Source organism: Manis javanica, chromosome 5, assembly GCF_040802235.1.
Source record: "Manis javanica isolate MJ-LG chromosome 5, MJ_LKY, whole genome shotgun sequence".
Classification (NCBI taxonomy): domain Eukaryota; kingdom Metazoa; phylum Chordata; class Mammalia; order Pholidota; family Manidae; genus Manis; species Manis javanica.
Genome location: NC_133160.1, coordinates 122,755,357 through 122,778,601, shown reverse-complemented (window position 1 = coordinate 122,778,601; position 23,245 = coordinate 122,755,357). Strand labels below are relative to the sequence as shown.

The 23,245-nt window shown below is 34.3% G+C and overlaps 1 long non-coding RNA gene across 1 annotated transcript in view; it reads right to left on the bottom strand.

The window, feature by feature from the left end:
• Positions 1-1,470: 1,470 nt before the first annotated feature.
• Positions 1,471-23,245, bottom strand: part of LOC140849391 (uncharacterized) — a 134,020-nt gene continuing 112,245 nt past the window's right edge. Inside the window, exons 3-5 of the long non-coding RNA XR_012131139.1 lie at positions 16,429-16,496; positions 12,711-12,820; positions 1,471-1,535 (exon numbers count right to left, since the gene is read on the bottom strand). This is a non-coding gene — a long non-coding RNA (uncharacterized lncRNA). The remainder of the gene's footprint in view (positions 1,536-12,710; positions 12,821-16,428; positions 16,497-23,245) is intronic.

The following is a 23,245-nucleotide window of genomic DNA, read 5'->3' as shown; positions in this document are numbered from 1 at the left end:
CCTTAAATCCTGGTGCTTGCTTCTCTTCCTTAGGTACAAATGTCCTTTGTGGCATTTTTTTTCCAGGATAGGGCACTTATGTTCAGACATATATCCTTTCTTCTCAATGATTTGCTTAATGGTGTCTGGGAATTCACTTGCTGACTAGGTGGGCAGAAGCTGCTTCTCCAACTATCTTAACATTTTTTAAGCCAAATTCTAAAATTGTCAAACCATCTTTGCTGGCATTAATTCTTAAACTTTAGATCCTTTACCTTCCTTTGCTTTTGTTTTTATATGACTTTGTTTTTTCCTGAAACAGAGGGGATAGGTTTGCCTTTCTTACAGCAATCGTGTACCCATTTAAAGCTGCATTGTCAATACCAGATAAAAAGATATCTTACAAAAAGTGCAAGGTTTTTGTCCTGCTGGCATAACTGCAGCAAAGTCTCATGAATATCTTTTTTTTTAACAGTGGTCCTTATGCTGGATTCATTTATCTTGAAATGGCAGACAACCACAGCTGCAGACCTCAATCTATGGTACATATCTGGCAATTCAACTTTTTCCTGGTAATGTCATGACTTTTCTCTGCTTCTTGGGAGCACTTACAGCATCACTAATGACACTTCATTTGGGTCCTGTAGTATTATTCAAGATTTATGTTGTTGCACTAAACACAATAAAAAATGTGCAGTAACTGCAAAAGATCCCTTTTCAATGTGACACTCAGCTTACCAGAGAGACTGCTCACATGGAGAAGATTACTGTCACTCTGTGCTTTAAGTAGATATATGCCAACTCTTGAGCTCACTGTAATGATACAGGAGGTGGCTTTGAAATTATTACAGTAGCACAGTATAAAGTACAGTTAATTTTAGGCCGTTATGATTAATATGGCATCTTTATGTTTGTCTACATTTCTCTCTACTGTGAATAATTCCACATATGATCTGTCAGTGTTTGTATGTGTTGTTTTGATAAATATTAACTTTTACAATAGATTGGTGTATATTTTATGGTAGTAAGTATAAAATAGAATTGTATCTACATATACCTTATACATTCATAATGTAACTTTTTGTTAATTTTTTTATTTCTAGGTTATGCAGTTTTTCTGCAAATTTTAAAAAATTGCTGTAAATCTCCAAAAAAGTTTCCAATACATTCATTGAAGAAAAAATCCACATGTAAGTGGACCCATGTGGTTCAAACACATGTTATTCAAAGGCCAACTGTATATGTTATTTTATATAATATAATTTACTTACTAATTAATAAAAATAAAATTAGAATAGTATAATGGAATGTGAAATGTTTGCATTCATAATTAATACTCATATTTCTAATAGGCTATGTTATCATTGCTTAAGTGATAGCTTACCCATTGTTTAACTATTGTCTAACTTTCATTTTGATATTATATATATGTCTCAGTGATTAACATGCTTAATTCTAGATTTGCTGCAAAACTGTCTAGAAATTATGTCACCTTTTGTAAGTAGTTAAAATATTTCCATAGCCATTCAGTAGTATTTTCAACCTGGAAACCCATCCTGAAAAATAAAAAAAAAGCTATTACAGATATGAAAACATTTCAATATTACCAATTACTTATTACTTACAATGTCATACAGGCTCTGATTTTGAACATCTATACTTTAGTATAATTAATTCCATTTATATCTTCCTTCCTTTCATTTAGAATAATACAAGAAGTTGATTCTCATTTTCTTAGTTTTCACACTTGGACATCTTTAGCCAAAGGGTAACACTTAATATTAATTTATCTATTTTATACTACAACTTCAAAAGGGACAATAATAATCTTTAGAACAATTAGTGCTTTCTGCAATATTATAATGAGTGAAACCAATAAATCTATCAAGTATATTTTGCTTATAGTCCATTTTAGTTCATGAATTTCAGAATCTACAATTATTGATTTTTCATCTGCTTAATACAGCTGGTTTCTTCTTTTTTTTTTTATTAAGGTATCATTGATACACACTCTTACGAAGGTTTCACAAGAAAAACAATGTGATTATTACATTCACCTTTATTATCGCCTCCCTCCCCATACCTCATTGCAGTCACTGTCCATCAGTGTAGTAAGATGCCACAGAGTCCCTATTTGTCTTCTCTGAGCTACATTGTCGTCCCTGTGATCCCACACACACCATGTGCACCAATTATGGTACCCCACAATCCCCTTCTCTCTCCCTCCCCACCTGCCCTTCCCACCCCTCCCCTTTGGTAACCACTAGTCCCTTCTTGGAGTCTGTGAGTCAGCTGCTGTTTTGTTTCTTTAGTTTTGCTTCATTGTTATACTCCACAAATGAGGGAAATAATTTGGTACTTGTCTTTCTCCCCCTGGCTTATTTCACTGATCATAAATACCCTTCAGCTCCATCCATGTTGTTACAAATGGCAGGATTTGTTTCTTTCTTATGGCTGAATAGTATTCCATTGTGTATATGTACCACCAGTTCTTTATCCATTCATCTAATGATGAACACTTGGCTTGCTTTCATATCTCAGCTATTGTAAACAGTGCTGCAATAAACATAGGGGTGCATATGCCTTTTTGAAACTGTGAAGTTGTTTTCTTTGGATAAATTCCTAGGAATGGAATTCCCAGGTCAATGGTATTTCTATTTTTAATTTATTGAGGAACCTCCATATTGCTTTCCACAATGGTTGAACTAGTTTATATTCCCACCAACAGTGTAGGAGGGTTCCCCTTTCTCCTCATCCCCGCCAGCATTTGTTGTTCCTAGTCTTTTCTATGTTAGCCGTCCTAACTGGTGTGAGGTGATATCTCATTGTGGATTTAATCTGCATTTCCCTTATAATTAGTGATGTGGAACATCTTTTCATGTGCCTGTTGGCCATCTAAATTTCTTCTTTGGAGAAGTATCTGTTCATATCCTTTGCCAATTTTTTAATCGGGTTATTTGCTTTTTGGATATAATCAATTATGCTTGTTTCCTTATCTTGTTGGATATTTTATTTACAAATATATTCTCCCATACTGTAGGAGCTTTTTTGCTCTGCTGGTGGTGTCCTTTGCTGTACAGAAGCTTTTTAGCATAGTGTAGTCCCATTTGTTCATTTTTTATTTTGTTCCCCTTACCCGAGGAGATGCGTTCAGAAAAATACAGCTAGTTTCTTTGAAAGAAATAAAGATACCATTACTGTAAAGAAAATCTGATAATATATTTTTATATTTTATTTGTTTTTTATTGTGGAATTTTAATCTATATACAGAGTTTTAAGAACTAAACGTGTTTAATTTCTAAACCAGAAATAATTCTTTTGACTACTGAGTCTACAGTCCCTATTCAGTCATCTTCATATTTATATTTATGAGGTAAATGGTTTATGAGAGTGGACTTTCTCTTGTGGAGGCTGTGATTCTGCCAAACTAATGTATAGGAACTGTATCTTCTTTTCTGTTCTGTGTAAAAAAAGCTGACAAAATTTCAAAAGTGTCAGTTAAGAGGCAATTGCAAAACACAAGGCAGTGGCATTCCTGACAAGCTGACAATACCTACAGATCATGATAGAAATCATTTTGTGTTTGGGTGACTACTACGGGTAGTCTGACAGCTGATTCATACAAGTTACTAAAGAAGTCAGAAAGAATGTGAACATATTAAAGAATTAAAGACCATAAGGAAAGGTGATGGATCTACTTTTCCTTGCAACTGCTATTATAACACCCACCTACACTTTCACTGAAACTTTTTTCTTGCATTATCTAAAACAAATAAGCCTGAGACAAAGGAAGAATAATATGATTTACTGTGTAATATTTTTTTGTTTATCACTTATGTCCTTCCAGTAGAATGTAATGGCCCAAAGTATTTTTGTTTGATTCATTGAGCCCCATAAACTCAGGCAGAATAGAATTTTGTACTTAGTAGACATTCAATAAACTTTTTTGATTGTATTAATGAGGTAAACCAAAGATGCAAGTGTGTTGAATTGTCAAATTTTTTAACAGAATCCATACCAGCGGTTTCATTTCAATTTTTAAGATGAAATGAAAAAGTGAATGAAAACTCAGTTTCTGTCGGAGTTATTGAAGATTTTATAATTAAGGTGTTAGGATAAACCACGTATCACTTTTCATTCTACAAATATGTCCTATTCAATCAGTTAATGATCTTTCTGCTACTGTATTTGTAATTATTATTATGGGAAGAACACTGAACATGAAATCTACCTTTTTAACAGATTTTTAGGTATATAATACAGTATTGTAAACTATAGGCATATGTTGTATAGCAAATATCTACAACTTATTCATCTTGTATAGTTTAAAATTTATACTCTGAACATCTCTTCATTTCTGTTTCCCCTCAGTCTCTAGCAACCAGTCTACTCTCTACTTCTAGGATTTTGACTATTTTGGGTATCTCACACAAATGGAATCATATAGTATTTTTCCTTATGTCACTGACTTATTTCACTTAGCAAAATGTGCCCCATGTTCATACACTTTGCATTTGTCAGGCTATCCTTCTTTTCTAAGGCTGAATAATATTCTGTTGTCTGCATATACCACATTTCATTAGTGATCAATCCATTGATCACATTTACGTTGCTTCCATATCTTGGCTGTTGTGAATAATGCTGCAATGAACTTGGAGGTGCAAATATCTCTGAATAAAAATTCAGATCCAGGAATGCTGAGTCACATGTTATCAGAGCTTACATACAGAGCAATGCAACAGAATAGAGGCCCATGAATAAACTCACACATATAGTCAACTAGATCTTCAACAAGAGTGCCAAGAATTCACATGGAGAAAGGATAGTCTCTTCAACAGACTGTGAGAAAACTAGATATTTACATACAAAAAAAATGAAAGTGATCTTTATCTTATACTATACCCCAAAACAAACTCAAAATGGATTAAAAACTTAAGTGTAATACTTTAATCTCTGTTTTTTCTAGATGAAATATAAGACAGATGATTCTTAATATTGATTTGCAATGTTTTCTTGGATATGATACCAAAAGCATAAGAAGCAGAAGCAAAAATAGATCAGTGGGACTACATCAAACTAAAAAGCTCTTGGACGGCAAGAGAAACAGTCTACATAAAGGAGAGGCAGCCTATGGAGTGGAAAAAATTAGCAAACCATGTATTTCTGATTGTGATTAATATCTAAAACGTTTAAAGAATTTCTATAACTCAATATAAACAAAAAAACACATAAATGAGTGAAGGACTTGAATAGACATTTCTTCAAAGAAGCCATACAAATAGTTAATAGGTATATGAAAAGGTGCTCAAAACTTTTAATCATCAAGGAAATGCAAATCAAAACCACATTAGATATATACCTGTTAGGAGTGTCTTTATTTAAAAGTAAAATAAAATGAATTAAACAAAATCAAGAAAACAAGGGTTGGTAAAATGTAGAAAAATCTGAACCCTTTTACACTGTTGGTGGGAATGCAAAATATTACAGTGGATATGGAAAACAGTATGGCGTTTCCTCAAAAAATTAAAAATAGACCTACCAAATTGTCATGGTATTTACTTGGAGGCATGGCACAAACTTTCATTCTTTTTTTTTTATTATTAAGGTATTTTTGATTTACACTCTTATGAAGGCTTCACATGAAAAAACAATGTGGTTACTACATTTACCCACATAATCAAGACCCCACCCATACCCCAACACAGTCACTGTCCAACAGTGTAGTTTAGATGCCACAGATTCACTGTTTGCCTTCTCTGTGCTACAAAGTTTTCCGTGTGACCCCCCACACCATGTATACTAAACATAATAACCCCAAAATCCCCATCTCCTTCCCTCACCACCCGCTGTCCCACACCCCTCCCCTTTGGTACCGCTAGTCCCTTCTTGGAGTCAGTGAGTCTGCTGCTGTTTTATCCCTTCAGTTTTGCTTTGTTGTTATACTCCACAAATGAAGGAAATAATTTGGTATTTGTCTTTCTCCACCTCACTAATTTCACTGAGCATAATATCCTCCAGCTCCATGCATGTTGTTGCAAATGGTAGGATTTGTTTCATTCTTATGGCTGAATAGTATTTCATTGTGCATAGGTACCACCACTTCTTTATCCATTTATCTACTGATGGACACTTAGGTTGCTTCCTTATCTTGACTATTGTAAATAGTGCTACAATAAACATAGGGGTGCATATGTCTTTTTGATCTGAGAACTCGTATTCTTTGGGTAAATTCCAAGGAGTGGGATTCCTGGATCAAATGGTAATCCTTTTTTTAGTGTTTTGAGGAACCTCCATATTGCCTTCCACAATGGTTGAACTAGCTTATATTACCACCAGCAGTGTAGGATTGTTCCCCTTTCTCCGCATCCTTGCCAGCATTTTTTGTTCCTAGTCTTTTCAATGCTGGCCATCCTTACTGGTATGAGGTGATATCTCATTGTGGTTTTCATTTGCATTTCCCGGATGATTAGGGATGTGGAGCATCTTTTCATGTGTCTGTTGGTGATCTGAATTTCTTCTTTGGAGAATTGTCTCTTCATATCCACTGCCCATTTTTTAATTGGGCTTTTGAATTTTGGGTGTGCAAGTGTGTGAGTTCTTTGTATATTTTGGATGTTAACCCCTTGTTGGAGATGTCATTTACAAATATACTCTCCCATACTATAGGATGCCTTTTTGTTCTGTTATGGTGTCCTTTGCCATACAGAAACATTTCAGTTTGATGTCGTCCTATGTGTTCATTTTTGCTTTTGTTTCCCTTGCTCGAGGAGTTGCATTCAGGAAGAAGTTGCTAATGCTTATATTCAGGAGATTTTTGCCTATGTTGTCTTCTAAGAGTTTTATGGTGTCATGACCTACATTCAGGTCTTTCATCCATTTCAAGTTTACTTTTGTAGATGGGGTTAAACAATAATCTAGTTTCTTTCTTTTGCATGTAGATGTTCAGTTTTGCCAACACCAGTTGTTGAAGAGGCTGTCATTTCCCCATTGTATGTCCATGGCTCCTTTATTGTATATTAATTGACCATAAATGGTTGGGTATATATCAGGGCTCTCCAGTCTGTTCCATTGCTCTATGGGTCTGTTCTTGTGCCAGTACCAAATTGTCTTGATTACTGTGACTTTGTAGTAGAGCTTGAAGTTGGAGAGCATAGTCCCCCCAGCTTTATTCTTCCTTCTCAGGATTGCTTTGGCTATTTTTGGTCTTTTGTGGTTCCATATGAATGTTAGAATAATTTGCTCTAGTTCATTGAAGAATGCTGTTGTTATTTTGATAGGAAATGCATTGAATCTGTACATTGCTTTAGGTAGGGCGGCCATTTTGACAATATTAATTCTTCCTATCCATGATCATGGGATATGTTCCCATTTATTGGTATCTTCTTTAATTTCTCTCATGAGTGTCTTGTAGTTTACAGAATGTAGGTCTTTCACTTCCTTGGTTAGGTTTATTCCTAGGTATTTTAATCTTTTTGATGCAACTATGAATGACATTGATTTCCCGATTTCTCTCTCTGGTAGTTCATTATTAATGTATAGGAATGAAACAGATTTCAGTGTATTAATTTTGCATCCCACAACATTGCTGAATTCAGATACTGATCTAGTAGTTTTGGAGTAGATTCTTTAGGGTTTTTTATGTACAATATCATGTCATCTGCAAAGAGGGAGAGTTTAACTTCTTCCTTGCCAATCTGGATGCCTTTTATTTCTTCATGTTGTCTGATTGCCATGGCTCGTTCCTCCAGAACTATGTTGAATACAAGTGAGAAGAGTTGGCATCATTGTCTTGTTCCCGATCTTCATGGAAAAGGATTCAGCAACTTGCTGTTAAGTATAATGTTGACTGTGGGTTTGTCATGCATGGTCTTTACTATCTTGAGTTACTTGCCCGCTACACCCATTTTCTTGACAGTTTTTAATATGAATGGATGTTGAATTTTGTCAAATACTTTTTCAACATCTATGGAGATGATGATCATGTGGTCTTTGTCCTTCTTTCTGTTGATGTGGTGGATGATGTTGATGGATTTTCGAATGTTGTGTCATCCTTTCATCCCTGGAATAAATCCTACTTAATCATGGTAGATGATGTTTTTGATTCATTTTTGAATTTGGTTTGCTAATATTTTGTTGAGTATTTTTGCATCCATGTTCATCAGGGATATTGGTCGGTAATTTTTTCTTTTTGTGGTGTCTTTGCCTGCTTTGGTATTAGAGTGATGTTGGCCTCATAGAATGAGTATTCCATCTTCATCCACTCTTTGGAAAACTTTAAGGAGGATGGGTATTAGGTCTTCACTCAATGTTTGATAAAATTCAGTGGTAAAGCCATCTGTTCCAGGGGTTTTGTTCTTAGGTAGTTTTTTTATTAGCAATTCAATTTCACTGCTGGTAATTGGTCTGTTCATATTTTCGGTTTCTTTCTGAATCAGCCTTGGAAGATTGTATTTTTCTAGAAAGTTGCCCATTTCTTCTAGGTTTTACAGTTGGTTGGCATATAATTTTTCAAAGTATTCTCTAATAATTCTTTGTATTTCTGTGGCATCTGTAGTGATTTTTCCTTTCTCATTTCTGATTCTGTTTATGTGTGTAGACTCTCTTTTTTTTCTTGATAAGTCTGACTAATGGTTTATCTATTTTGTTTATATTCTCAAAGATCCAGTTCTTTGTTTCATTGATTCTTTCTATTGTTTCATTCTTCTCAATTTTATTTATTTCTTCTCTAATCTTTATTATATTCCTCTTTCTATTGACTTTGGGCCTCACTTGTTGTTCTTTTTCTAATTTTGTTAATTGTGAGTTTAGAGTGTTCATATGTGATTGTTCTTCTTTCCTAATGTAGGCCTATATCGCAATATACTTTCCTCTTAGCATGGCCTTCACTGTGTCCCACAGATTTTGCAGTGTTGAATTATTATTGCCATTTGTCTCCATATATTGCTTGATCTCTGTTTTTATTTGGTCATTGATCCATTGCTTATTTAGGAGCATGTTGTGAAGCCTCCATGTGTTTGTGGGATTTTTCATTTTCTTTGCATAATTTATTTCTAGTTTCATACCTTTATGGTCTGAGAAACTGTATGGTACAATTTCAATCTTTTTTAATTTATTGAGGCTCTTTTTGTGGCCTAGTATATGATCTATTCTTGAAAATGTTCCATGTGCACTTGAGAAGAATGCATATTCGCTGCTTTTGGGTGTAGAGTTCTGTAGATGTGTGTTAGGTCCATCTGTTCTAATGTGTTTTCAGTGCCTCTGTCTCCTTACTTATTTTCTGTCTGGTTTATTGGTCCTTCAGAGTGAGTGGAGTGTTGAAGTCTCCTAGAATGAATGCATTGCATTCTATTTCCACTTTTAATTCAGTTATTATTTGTTTCACATATGTAGGTGCTCCTCTGTTGGGTGCATATTTATAACAGTTATATTTTCTTGTTGGATTGACCCCTTAATTGTTATATAATATCCTTCTTTGTCTCCTGTGACTTTCTTTTCTTTGAAGTCTATTTTGTCATATACAAGTACTGCAACTCCTGCTTTTTTCTCCCTATTAGTTGCATGAAATATCTTTTTCCATCCCTTCACCTTCAGTCTGTGTATGTCTTTGGGTTTACAGTGAGTCTATTGTAGGTAGCAAATAGATGGGCCTTGTCTTTTTATCCATTCAGTGACTCTATGTCCTTTGATTTGTGCATTCAGTCCATTTACATTTAGGATGATTATTGATAGGTATGTACTTATTGCCATTGCAGGCTTTAGATCTTGGTTACCAAAGGTTTAAGGTTAACTGTCTTACTATCTAAGAGTCTAACTTAACTCACTTAATATGCTATTACAAACACAATCTAAAGGTTTTTTTTTTTCTCCTCCTTTTTCTTCATCCTCCATTTTATATATTAGGTATCATATTCTGTACTCTTTGTCTATTCCTTGATTGACTTTGGGGATAGTCAATTTAATTTTGCATTTGCTTAGTAATTAACTGTTCTACTTTCTTTATTGTGGTTTTATTACCTCTGGTAATAACCAGTTTAAAACAGTTATTAAACCTTAGGAACACTTCCATCTATAGTAGTCCCTACAAAATACACTGTAGAGACAGTTTGTGGGAGGTAAATTCTCTCAGCTTTTGCTTATCTGGAAATTGCTTAATCACTCCTTCAAATTTAAATGATAACCTTGCCAGATAAAGAATTCTTGGTTTCAGGCCCTTCTACTTCATTGCATTAAATACATGATGTCACTTCCCTCTGGCCTGTAAAGTTTCTGCTGAGAAATCTGATAGCCTAATGGGTTTTCCTTTGTATGTGATCTTATTTCTCTCTCTGGCTGATTTTAACAGTCTGTCCTTATCCTTGATCTTTGCCATTATAATTACTATATGTCTTAGTGTTTTCTTCCTTGGGACCCTGTGTTGGGAGATCTGTGCACCTCCATAGCCTGAGAGACTATTTCTTTCCCCAGATTGGAGAAAGCAGATCAATTTCCTTCTCAAAGACACTTTATATCCCTTTTTCTCTCCCTTCTCCTTCTGGTATCCCTATAATGCAAATATTGTTCTGTTTGGATTGGTCACACAGTTCTCTCAATATTCTTTCATTCTTAGAGATCCTTTTAACTCTCTATGCCTCAGCTTCTTTGTATTACTCTTCTCTAGTTTCTATTTCATTTATTGTCCCCTCCACCGTATCTAATCTGCTTTTAATACCTTCCATCATGCTCTTCAATGATTGGATCTCCAACCAGGATTCATTCCTGAATTCTTGAATATTTTTCTGTACCTCCATGAGCATGTTAATGATTTTTATTTTGAAATACATTTCAGGAATATTCATGAGTTCTAATTAATTTAAATCTTTCTCATGTGTTGTATTCATAATTTTACTTTGAACCAGTTTTCTTTGGTGTGTCATATTTGTATATGGCGCCCTCTAGTGCCAGGAAGCTCTTCTCTCTGGAGCTGCTCAGCCCCTGAAGCAATGTCAGGGGTCACAGGGGAGTGGTATTGGTGCTTGGGTGGGAGGGGAAGAACTGCTTCCTGCTTTCCAGCTGCTATGACTGCCTGCACTGCCAGAACCAGTGCTCCGAGCACACTGGTATAAGCCTCTATGCTTTGCATTTGTAGTTGCTGTAGACAGGGCTTCTTTCTGGCTGGCCTAATGCCAGGGTAGGGTTTGCCGGTTTGAGAGTTAGGTGGGGCTGACCGGGAGAAAGGCACAGTAGGCTGCGTATCATGGAGGGGATCCTTCAAGCTGTGTAGCCAGCCAGGGAGCTGGAGCACCTGAAGATCAAGAAAGTTCCCAATGTATGGGGAAGAATGCACCAGAACAATTTTGTCTACCTGTCCTTTGTCTTGAGCAGTAAGCTCTGTGCAATCCTTGCCCCTTTAGCAGCCGTCCTGCTGTTAGAAAGTTTCTCAGACTTTCCACCTTTCTCTTGTCCCAGAGAAGCCATATATGGATCCCTGCTTTCCACAAGCAGCTGGAATCTCAGTCTCTCCAGGTATTCTTCCCTTTTTACCTTCCAACTGCCTTATCACAAGAATAACATGAAAGCACCATGAAATGTAGGTTTGTGCTTCCAGAGCAGATCTCTGGACTTAGGGATTCAGCAGTCCCAGGTATCCACTCCCTCCCAGTTCCATTTCTCTTCCTCCAGCTGGTGAGCTGTAGTAGGGGAAGGGCTTGGGTCCAGCTGGGCCATGGTGGTATGTTACCCTGTTACATGAGGTTTATTCTTTTCTCCAGGTGTATGCAATTTGGCACAGCCCTCTCTCCTGTTGCTCTTTCTGGATTAGTCATAGTAATTATATTTTCCTATTATATGCAGTTTTAGGAGGAAGCCTCTTTCTCACCTCTCACGCCTCCATCTTTAATCCTCTCCTTCCAAACTTTCATTCTTCATGGAGCTAAACTATTAATCATTTTCCTTAAATTAAAATCATCCTGTTGTAGCTTTCCATTAACTTTAATCACAGGGCATGGTAATATTAAAAGATGCCCTAAGTGGTCTTATGTATTCCAAACATATTCTTTCACCTTCATTCTGCAGTGGTAGTACAATTGTCCCTTGGAAACATGGACCAATGCCCCAGCCAGGACAACTGGAATTATCTTTTCCAATTTTACATTCCAGAACTGAGGAAATAATCACAGGATGTGTTCATGGATCCACAAACTGACGTGATCTAAATTAAAACTCAATTGATCACCTGATTTCCATAAATCCCTATTCTGACTGGTGGACCAGGACCACAGTGATGTTTTGTGACTCTTGGAATCATTGTCAATCAAAACCAGTGTCTGGTAATCCTGAAAAGTTTGTTCAATTTTTTCCATAATGCACACTCTGTGAAAGTCCATAGATCCCTTTGGGGAAGGCTAGCAGTAAGATTAAGAGTATATATTTTGGCAGAGGAGGAGAGTCCTTCCTATAAAGACTCACCTTTCCCTTCATTCAAGAACTTCTGGGTTTGTAAACTGGCTCAATACAGGGAACTGAATGAGGGCCTATGATTCTGTTTTTATGATTCAGGTTAGCCTTTTTCACTTGACTTAGGATTCCTCCACTTACACAAATAAAGTAAAAATTTGGTAGACTGGCCATCTATTTCACTTTAGGGGCACCATAATCTACTAGCCAACACTGGTTTGCAAGTCAACACATTTTGCAAATAAGAATATTCTGATTACTGATTTGACTCTGTCATCCATTCTGGTAGCCATACTCACCTTGCCTTTGAAAATTAAGTGCGGCTACTTGGCTCCTGAAACTCTGGGATCCAATTATCCCTATTACATTTAGGTTTCTAATTCAGGGTCAGTAGTAAGCCCTGTATGACCTATAGAAAAGAGTGAGTAACAATGAAAACTGTACAACTAAGAGCTCCTTTCAGTAAAAGATAATTTAAAACAATAATATCCATTATGTTGTATTTTTATATTTAATAAAACATCAAAACTGAAATTATATTTTATATGCTACTATTTTGTGATAATCAACAATTCCTATAATAACATAACATTTGGTATTTAAATATTTTGTGTTCTTTTTTTCTTGAAATTTTGAAATTAAAATTTGGTTACAAATCAAATACAGAAAATTGATGTCATTTACAATGGTTCTGCTATATTAATGCAAAAATTTTAAGGACATTAAATATGTAGAATTCATGTAAGCAGAAAACTATAATTAGGATTTATTTTATTAAATATCTCCCTGTGATTCTATACCAACACTGAAGAATTTACAAGTATCACCATCATTTAAAAAATAGCAAAATGTTTTAAAATAAAAAAAATTTAACTTTTTTTCTTAAGAATGCCTTTTTGGTTTTGAATCATTAATCCTGTGTCAAAATAATTAAATAACCAATAGACATCACTAATACCTATGCAAAATATTCATAAATGTGTCAAAATAATTAAATAACCAATAGACATCACTAATAACTATGCAAAATATTCATAAATGTGTATATATATGTATGTATGCATATGCAATTCATATTTACATACAGTAATATTATAGATATAATTGTGTAAAAATTATAGATTCTATGGATGAATCCTTTATAACCTGGTTTCTTTGGATTTGTGCCTGTGCTTCAGGAATTCTGTAAAAATCTTTAAACTTCTGTACAAATTTAAAATTTAAATACTTGCATCCATTTTTTTTCCTTAGGAAAGGTCATAAATTTCATGAACTTGCTATATGTCCATTACCAAATAAGGCTCTAAACTATTATATATTTCATAGAAATACTAATTTTTCATATTGCATACTGGAAAATTAGATTAATAAAATCAGTTTGCATTTATCTTTATTACCTAGTGCCATAAGGTACTTTTTTTAATTCTAAACAGTTTTCTTACCAAAGAGCCATAGACTTGTTTAGGGTGTCATATTTAGTGTATGTATTTATGTGCACAGTTTTAAGCCATGTAAAAAGACAACAGATCATGAGTGTTAAAGGGCAGATAAAGAAAGAGTTTCACACTGGAGCACATAAAATTCCTGTTGAAAAGTAGGATCCTATCTCCTCCAAGTCTACATTTTTATAACTCATAATTACTTCATATTGTCAGTAATAATGGTTTATAGTTTGCTAGAATACCATTATTTACAGCTGGGAAAAGTGTCTCAAACATTACATAATAACTTAAAGTAGCATATATTTAATGCATGTAAATAGTAGCATTGTTCATTAAAAGTAAACAAAATTTTTCTGCTTATAGTTGTTGTTTGAAACTACCCTAATTCTCATGCATACTGGCAGTGAGATATGTCTATCCTTACACAGGGCAGAGACCTTTTCAGTACTTATAAATCTAGGAGAGCTAATGCCAGAGTGATATTTCAAGAAAAGTGCCACCGCAGAGGAGTCCGACCATATTTCATTTTCAGTAGCAGCACTGAGTGTCCAAATTACCAGCACTCCCAAACCATTGTGAAGGTATCCTGTCATCCATTCACTAGCAATTTGCCTGCCCTATTCCTTGTCCTTCACATGTTCCTCCAATCTTTCTTTTTCTCTCTCTCCTCACAAACACTAGCAGATTTTAGCTTACTTACAAGTTTCATAAAAATCCACCTATAATATCCCTAATCCAAACACTTTCAGCTGAGATTGAGATCATTAATATTTAAGCAATTTATACCTTTGTAAATATAGTGATAACAACACAGTTATTTTTCTAAAATGGTTGTTTTTTCATATCTAACAATATGTTAATGTTTATCCTGCTTTGCCTGATAAAATAGTGAATTTTACAGTAAGGGAAATTAGATGTATTGAATGATGAATTGTTAAAACTGGCAAGTGCATTTGACAATGCTAAAGAGAATATTCCTTTAGGTATATATTTTTTGACATAGGTGATAATCATAAATATGATTTAGTTATAAATAACAATATATTAGTACTCTCTTCTGAGCTTGATGAAGTTTATATATATATCTCCTTTCTGTTTAATGTAAAAAAACCAATTCTCCTTTACTATTGAGAATTTCTCTTTCTTCTATAAATATTTTAGAGAAACTTTCCTTTAGGTGTTCCATTTGCTTGATATCATGAATTTGTATACATAAGACTATGATTTTTATTTAGTTTTGAATCTCTTGTAACTATTATTTAAAGTCTCCTTTGAATCTTTAGATATTTAGAATTTACATATTTAAAATGTTTTTTTTTAATTCAGCAAGACTTGCTTTATGAAACTTAGGTCAGTTTTCATAAACATTCCTTAGATGTTGAATTTAATCAGTACATCTTGCCGTTGTTAGGTGTAGTGATCTACAGGTATTAACTATGGCAAGTTTGCTTATTGTGTGATTGACATCCCCTATAATTTACCAATTTGTATGGGGGCTATATGGTATTTGCATTTTGTTTTTCAGTTCCCCTTAGTATATTTAATTTGTGACTTTAATAAAATATATTTCCATAAAAGAGTGAAAATAGAAACCAAGTTATATTGGATTGAGTAGGGAAATAAACAAAGAAACAGAAAATTTAGATTAAAGTTTAAGATATTTAAGAAGGAAAAAGAATAGATACATTTGTTTATTTTTCAGATAAAAAGTTTGTACTTTTTTGCTCATAATTTCCAAAGATATCATAAATATTCAACATACATTAGCTGTATTAAAAATTTTGTGACCTCCCAAATTCAAATTGATATGTACAAAATGAGAAATATGTATGTTTTGTATTGCTTCTCTGAATATACACCAATGACTATAGTTTGCTAATTAATGGACTGCAAGTAATATATGAAGAAATTTTACAAAAAGATGTAGCTCCTTCCTTAAGGAAGCAAAATCATGATTTAAAATAGGTCACACCCTCATTTTTGAATTTTGCATAATCACACATATAAATCTTTATATTGCATTCTCCATTGTAAGTGTAATCTTACAGAGCAAATATTGTACTTTATCAGAATATAAGACAGTAATTGAGTAAAGTTCATAAAGTTATTGAAAATAAAAGATCTATATACTTTTCATGAGCTACTTTCAGAGGTATCTGTTACAGTGATTCTGTTTTGAGACAGTGCATATTTTTTTAGTATTTATTACCAACATGGGTAATATTTGTAAGTTATTTTTAATTGAGTATGTTTTCCTGGGGTCAAATTTATATCTGAGCCATAAGAACATTTGATGGTCCTGGTCTAAATAATAAATTGCAAGGTTGAAAATAAATGTGAATAATACAAATTACAAATATTAACCAGAGTGGCTATATGAAATGTTAGATCTTCTGCTTTAAGGAATATTTTAAAAACCTAGGATTAACAAAAATAGAGTCTAATATACTTTGTTTTCTCCTTTTTTGGTAAGGTTACCACTCTACTATGAATGTACATATAATTATTGCTTCATAGAAATTATCTCTTTTTCTTAATCAAAATATTATTTCCTTCCTTAATGTTAAATTCTGACCTGTTGATATTTGCAGAATATTTCTATGTGTTGACTTTTTCCATCCCAGCAGTTCAGCTCGAATTTATCTGAAGATTTAAAAAGAAACAAGTAAACAAAACTCCGGCTTTTTTTCTTCAATTGAAAATTAATGGCTAAAGTATCTCTAAGGACTGGAAAAATACTGATTTGAAAGAAAGTGTTCTGTCAGCTAAACTGCATAAATGCTCTCCTTAAAGGAGTTCAATGGTCTCGATGACAAGTTTGAAAAAAATATGCTGCCATGTGGTCCATCTTTCTGAGGACACATATCTAGAAACTTAAGTCAATTTACTGAAAAATTAATTCTATGTTTCTTTAGCTATCATACATTTAAGTGTATATTTTAGTTTCTACATTTTGTGTTTAAGGTTAGAGCTCTTTTTAAAATATTAACTTATGAAATTATAATAAAAGCTTTTAGCATAATTGCCTCAATCCCTTACTGAAACTGTAGAACATCTTTACTAAGATCTGATTTGAAATAAAGTGTTCTACCTTTTTAGTTTAATGGGATGTTTCAAACTCTGGCTTAGGCACTTACTAGGTGTGTGACATTAAGGATATTATCATATTATCTTACTTCTCAGTGCCTGAATCTTTCAATCTGCAAAATAAGATTACTTATTTTACCTCAAAATGTAAATTTATAGGTTTAAGTTACAGAGATTTGTGAGGTAATCACTTGTAAATCACTAGAATAATCCCTAGCACTTTATAAACTACTAATAATCAGGAGCTATTTTACTATAATTCCAAGGGTTTGGTTCCTCCTTTACTGATATATGGACATTAATTATCCACTTCTGAAATAAAATAATGAAAATAAAAGAGATGAAATACAAAGTGTAATAGCACTTTTCTTTTATGTGAAATGATATTCAGGAATTTCTTTGCTTCTCTCTCTAAATTGCAATAGCTTAACATCAGCATGTAGATGTTAAATTGTTATGCATCTAACTTACCAAGATACCCAAATGTTTTAATCTTTTAATGCAATTTCATTGTAATTAATATATCATGAGAAAATATATTTCTAAACCACTTGAAAGAAAAAAAACAGTATCTAAAGTTTCATTAATTCATGAGTTTATTAACAAACACTTAATATGAGTTTGCTATTTTCTAGGTAGTATGTCAGGTACTAAAGATACCCACTTGACTAAAATATAATTACTCCCTTAAATAGCAATAGCACTCCATCCCAAAGTTCAAAAAATACTCTAACAATAATAAAGGGAAAATGAAAGTATGGCCAGGATCTTCACCTGACCCTAAACTACTTGATAATGTAATTGGCCTATTGCTAGGCTAATGCTTACACACTCACTAGCAATGAGTCATTATGTCAGTGTCACTATATAAAGAGCTTAGTCCAGTGCTGGCCCTGGAGGCAGAGACAGATTGCAAACACCCCAGAGGCAAACATGATTCTAGCACTTGACCTGCCACCATGAGAATAAAGCTTGCTATAAACACTTTTATCCTAACTTCTGTGTTGTTATTCAGTCTCACCAATCCAGAGTGAACTTGCCTTGGAGCAGTTCCCCTCAGGTGAGACAAAGAGGAAAAAAAGCAATAGTTCTTTACATAACTGCTGTTTTACTTATTTCTTTTCTCAAAATTGTGCTGAGTGATTTGGGATTTTGGATAGTGATGTTAGGCATGGTAGGACTAATGTTGCCAATAAAATCTTGTTCAATCTTCAGCATTTGATATCTGTCTTTGAACACTCCTGAACATACCTTTATATCCCAAGAAGAAAACCAGGATCTCTCTCTGTCTGCTTCACTAATATGTTTGTGTTTTTTACCTTTATCAGAATGTATCATATTCTATTACTTGTTTGTCACTTTTCATACATTAGGAGCAACTTGGCAGCAAGTACTTTGTATTTTTGTCTTGTTGATCCTAGTTTACAAAGGGTCCCTGGATCACTGTGGGTAATTTGATTCAAATATATATATATATATATATATATATATATATATATATACACATACATGAAAACAACATGACTATTCAATGGTGAAGCCAAAACGTATAGGAGGGTATGAAAGAAGTGACCAGAGTACCATAACATTTTAAATGCATTCATTTGGAAATGTGAAACAGTGTTTGAAATGAAATCATTTGCTACTAAAATCAGCAAACTGAGCTTGATAAGAAAAAAATCCTCTATATCAATCTTAAGGGAAAAATTTAGAGCGTTGTCTCAACCATTACACACTTTAAAACACAATGACTGGGTAAGATGACATGAGACCTGACCACTAACTGAAATTTTCTACACAAACTTACACACATGGTCAATAATATAAAAGCAGTGCAAGTCATCAAATAATACTGATGACTAAGAATGGTGTTACTCCTTTTGTAGAAACTTTAGGGATTTCTCTTTAATATACTGCATGTATGTGAAAAATTTAATGGTTTCATTGCTAACTTGTCACTGAGCTTCATACCTGTCTTCTGACTTAATACTGGCTATCCCAAGCCATAAGGGTTTGGGGAAATGTATATTGCACCACATAGGCTAAGATCAATGCTTATATTGTTTAACCTTAAAGATATGCAGGTGACAGTTTACCAAATATTTTACTACTGCTTAAAATGTGATTTTTTTCAATATCCAATATTGTTCATAACACCAGCTCTCTAGGACAACCCATATTTTCACAGTTTAGATGATTTATAACATCACTATCTCATTTCTGGAAATCATTTTTACATCAATCAGTTTAGACCACATCATAATGTGGTAGATCCCTAAAATATTAATGGTTTGTAAAAACATAGATTTATATATCTCACCTGTTTAATATTTGCTAAACACAACAAGCAAAAATACAAATAAAATTCATACCCAAAACCTTCCTCTAGAGATAGAGATTCAGTATGTTTGTGATAATAATGACATTCAGAGTCAATATATTTGTACCAATTATTTTTTGCCACTTTATCACATAGTTCTAGCTCTTGAGCTTTCAGTATCAGTTTTCTAGTTGCTAAAAATCCAACTGCTAAGCAAGTATCAAGTATTTTAGCATACTTTATACAGCATAAGACAAATTCTGGCACCAATTTTGGTTTTAGTTAAAATAATGATGGCTTCTACCAAAATATTTATTAACAGAGCAGATCAGAACTATATGGCTCTCACAGAAATGGTATGGTGGGCATCCTTCCACATTGATGAGGGACAAGACTATTTTCAACCTGTAGCTCTACTGTTTTTGACACATGGCTTCTAAGGATGCTATGGAAGTGAAAAGTACACCCATTTTTTCACTATGATACCTAATAAATGACACATTATGTTCACTGACATTACATTGCAGAAATCTACTGCTATGCCATACCAAATGCAAAGGTGAAAGACCAAATGTGGTTTTTGCTAACAATAAATTTACATTAAGGAACAAAAACTAGATATTTGTGAATTTTTGATGGACTGACAATATCAAATTCTGACACAGAAAATAAAAATATATGCCAGTTGATCTATTGATTATATTCATGTTTATTTTGTTGACTGATTAGATCCATTTCAAGGTACTATAAATTCATATAGCATATCCCATATCCAGAAATATATTTCTTCTTTCATGGAATATAAGGAGGATCACATTTTGATTTACTTGCCCTCCAATGGACCATATTTCCTTTTTTGCTTGGATTTGAGCATAATATTCCATTTATTTGATTATCTGAATCCTTCCATACCTAAAATTCTCTTATGCCTCCAATCATACCAACTACTCCTCTTCCAAGAACACAGACTGTTAACTCATTTGTCTTAGTTCTAATCTATTTTTGATAATCAGATTAGAATTTCATTTTTTTTCAGGATGCTTATCCTTAATACCAAAATTTCATTAGGGGGTCCTACCATACATAACTATAAATATATATAATATGTCCAATGTTAATAAATCATGCTCAATTATAATGGTTTGTTCTCTTGTTTCATTCTCCCACTAGAACATAAGTTACTTAAGGGGAAAGGCAGTGTAAGTTTATCTTTGTAGATTTCACAGAGCATAAGCTACATTAGTTAAAAATGCAAGTACAGAGGAAGGGGAAAATATGTAAGCATGAGAAGTGAGGCAGAAACCTCTTCCCAAAACCACATAAAACACGAAAATACAACAAATACAACTAATCTTGAAAGACTGACCAGAAGACTGCAGAACAGACTGCCTACATCTTGGAAAAAGAGAAGAATTCACAGAAAAGGGTAAATTAGCAAAGCCTCAGTCCAGCAGTATCCAAGCCCTCTTTCCACCCCAGCTCACAGGCTGGAGAAAGAGAAACAGAGCAGGGAGGAAGTAGAAACCCAGGCTGCTAAACAATAAGCCCTGGAGATCTGCTCCTGGACCATAAACCCACATTACATGGTGCTCTGGAGATTAGTGGGGTTGGAAAGCAAAGACAGGAAGAACTCACAGAGAGACTGAAATTCCAGATGCTTGTGGAGAACAAATACACACAACCAGCTGATCTAGGACAAAACAAAGGCAGGCATGTTGAAAGACTTCTCAATAGCATAAAAGGTGCTCAGGGGATAAAGATCACACAGAGCTTACTGCTGAAAGGAAAGGACAGGTAGACAAAATTGTCCTGGCACACTCAGCCCAGCAGGTTGGGAATTATTAGGAGGTTCAGGTGATCCATCCCCATGGCTGGCAACACAGCCTCAAGGTCCCCCACTAGATTGGCAGCCTCCTGCTCCTCCCTCCCGGCAGGCACTGGTCCGCACAACTGCTGTCCTATCCAACATGCAAGGCCAGCTGGCAAATGGTCACACCTATGGCAGCTATAGGAGCATAATGAGGATGCTTCTCCATGCCCATACAGTCCACTGGACCTGGCAGTGAAGGCAGGCACTGCAGCCAGTAAACAGGAAAGAGCTCTTTCCTACTGGCAGGTACTGGTACCTCTCAACTGCAGTCTTCACCATTGCTTCAAGTGCTTTGCAGCTCCAGAGAGTAGAGCTTCTGGGCACTAGAGGGTAACACTTGCACAAAGTTATTACTCTATAGGAATCATTGGAAATATGAAATGGCAAAAAAAAAAAATTATACAAACAAATATTCAGCAAACACCAGAAGAGGGCTAAGTGAAACCAAAATCACCAATCTTCTTGATAAAGATTTCAAAATAAAAATCATAAGTATGTTCACAGAGCTACAGAAAAATATTCAAGATCTCAGAGAGGATTTCAAGAAAGAGATAAAAACTTAAAAAATACAGTATCTGAAATCAAGCACACAATAGAGGGATTTAAAAGTAGATTAGATGATAAATGAAACAGAAATTCGAGAACAGGAAAACAAAGAAGCTGAGTCACAGAGAATAAAAGGATCTCTAGGAATGAAAGAATAATAAAAGAACTGTGTTACCAATCCAAATAGAACAGTATTCTCATTATAGGGGTAACAAAAGAAGAGAAAAAGGAACAGAAAGTATCTTTGAGGAAATAAAGGCCAAAAACATCCCCAGTCTGGGGAAGGAAATAGTCACTCAGGCCATGGAAGTGCACAGATCTCCCAACACAAGGAACCCAAGAAAAACATCAAGATATACAATAATTAAAATAACAAAGATCAAGGACAAGGAGAGAGTATTGCAAGCAGCCAGAGACAGATAAAAGGTCATGTATAAAGAAAAGCCCATCAGGCAATCAGCAGATTTCTCAGCAGAAACCTTACAATCTTACAAGAAGGGAGTGGCACAGTGTATTTAATGCAATGAAACAGAAGAGTCTCCAACCAAGAATAGTCTACTCAGAAAGGTTATCATTTAAATTTGAAGCCGGGATTAAACAAATTCCAGATAAGCAAAAGTTGATAGAATTTACAACCCACGAACTATCTCTACAGTGTATTTTAAAGGGACTGCTCTATATGGAAGTTTTCCTAAGGCTAAATAGCAGTCTCCAGAGAAAATAAAACCACAGTAAAGGAAGTAGATCAATTAATTGCTAAACAAATGCAAAATTAAATCCACTACCCACAAAGTCAGTCAAGGGATACACAAAGAGTACAGAATATGACACTTAATATATAACAAGTTGAGGAGGAAGAAGAAAAAGAAGAGAGAAAAAAAAGAGCCTTTAGATTGTGTTTGAAATAGTGTAAAAAGAGAATTAAGACAGACTGTTAGATAGAAAAAAACTGCCCTTGAAACTTTTATAAACACATACCTAAAGGCTCTAATGGCAATAAGTACAAATGTAAGTGGACTGAATGCAACACTCAAAAGACACAGAGTTACAGAATGAATAAAAAAATAAGACCCATCTCTATTTGGCCTACAAGAGACTCACTTCAAACCCAAGATATACATAGACTAAAAGTGAATGGATGAGAAAAGATATTTCATGCAAATAATAGGGAGAAAAAAGCAGGAGTTGCACTAGGTGTTTCAGACAAAATAGACTTCTAAACAAAGAAAATCACAAGAGACAAAGAAGGACATTATATAATGATAAAGGGGTCAGTCCAATAAGAGGATATAACCATTATAAATATCTATGCACCCAATATAGGAGCACCTAAATATGAGAAACAAACACTAACAGAATTAAAGAGGGAAACAGAATGCAATCTATTCATTTTAGGAGACTTCAACACACCACTCACTTCAAAAGACAGATCAATCAGGCAGAAAATAAGTAAGGAGACAGAGGCACTGAACAATGCATTAGAACAGATGGACCCAGGGACATCTACAGAACACTCCACTCCAAAGCAACAGAATACACATTCTTCTCAAGTGTACATGGAACATTTTC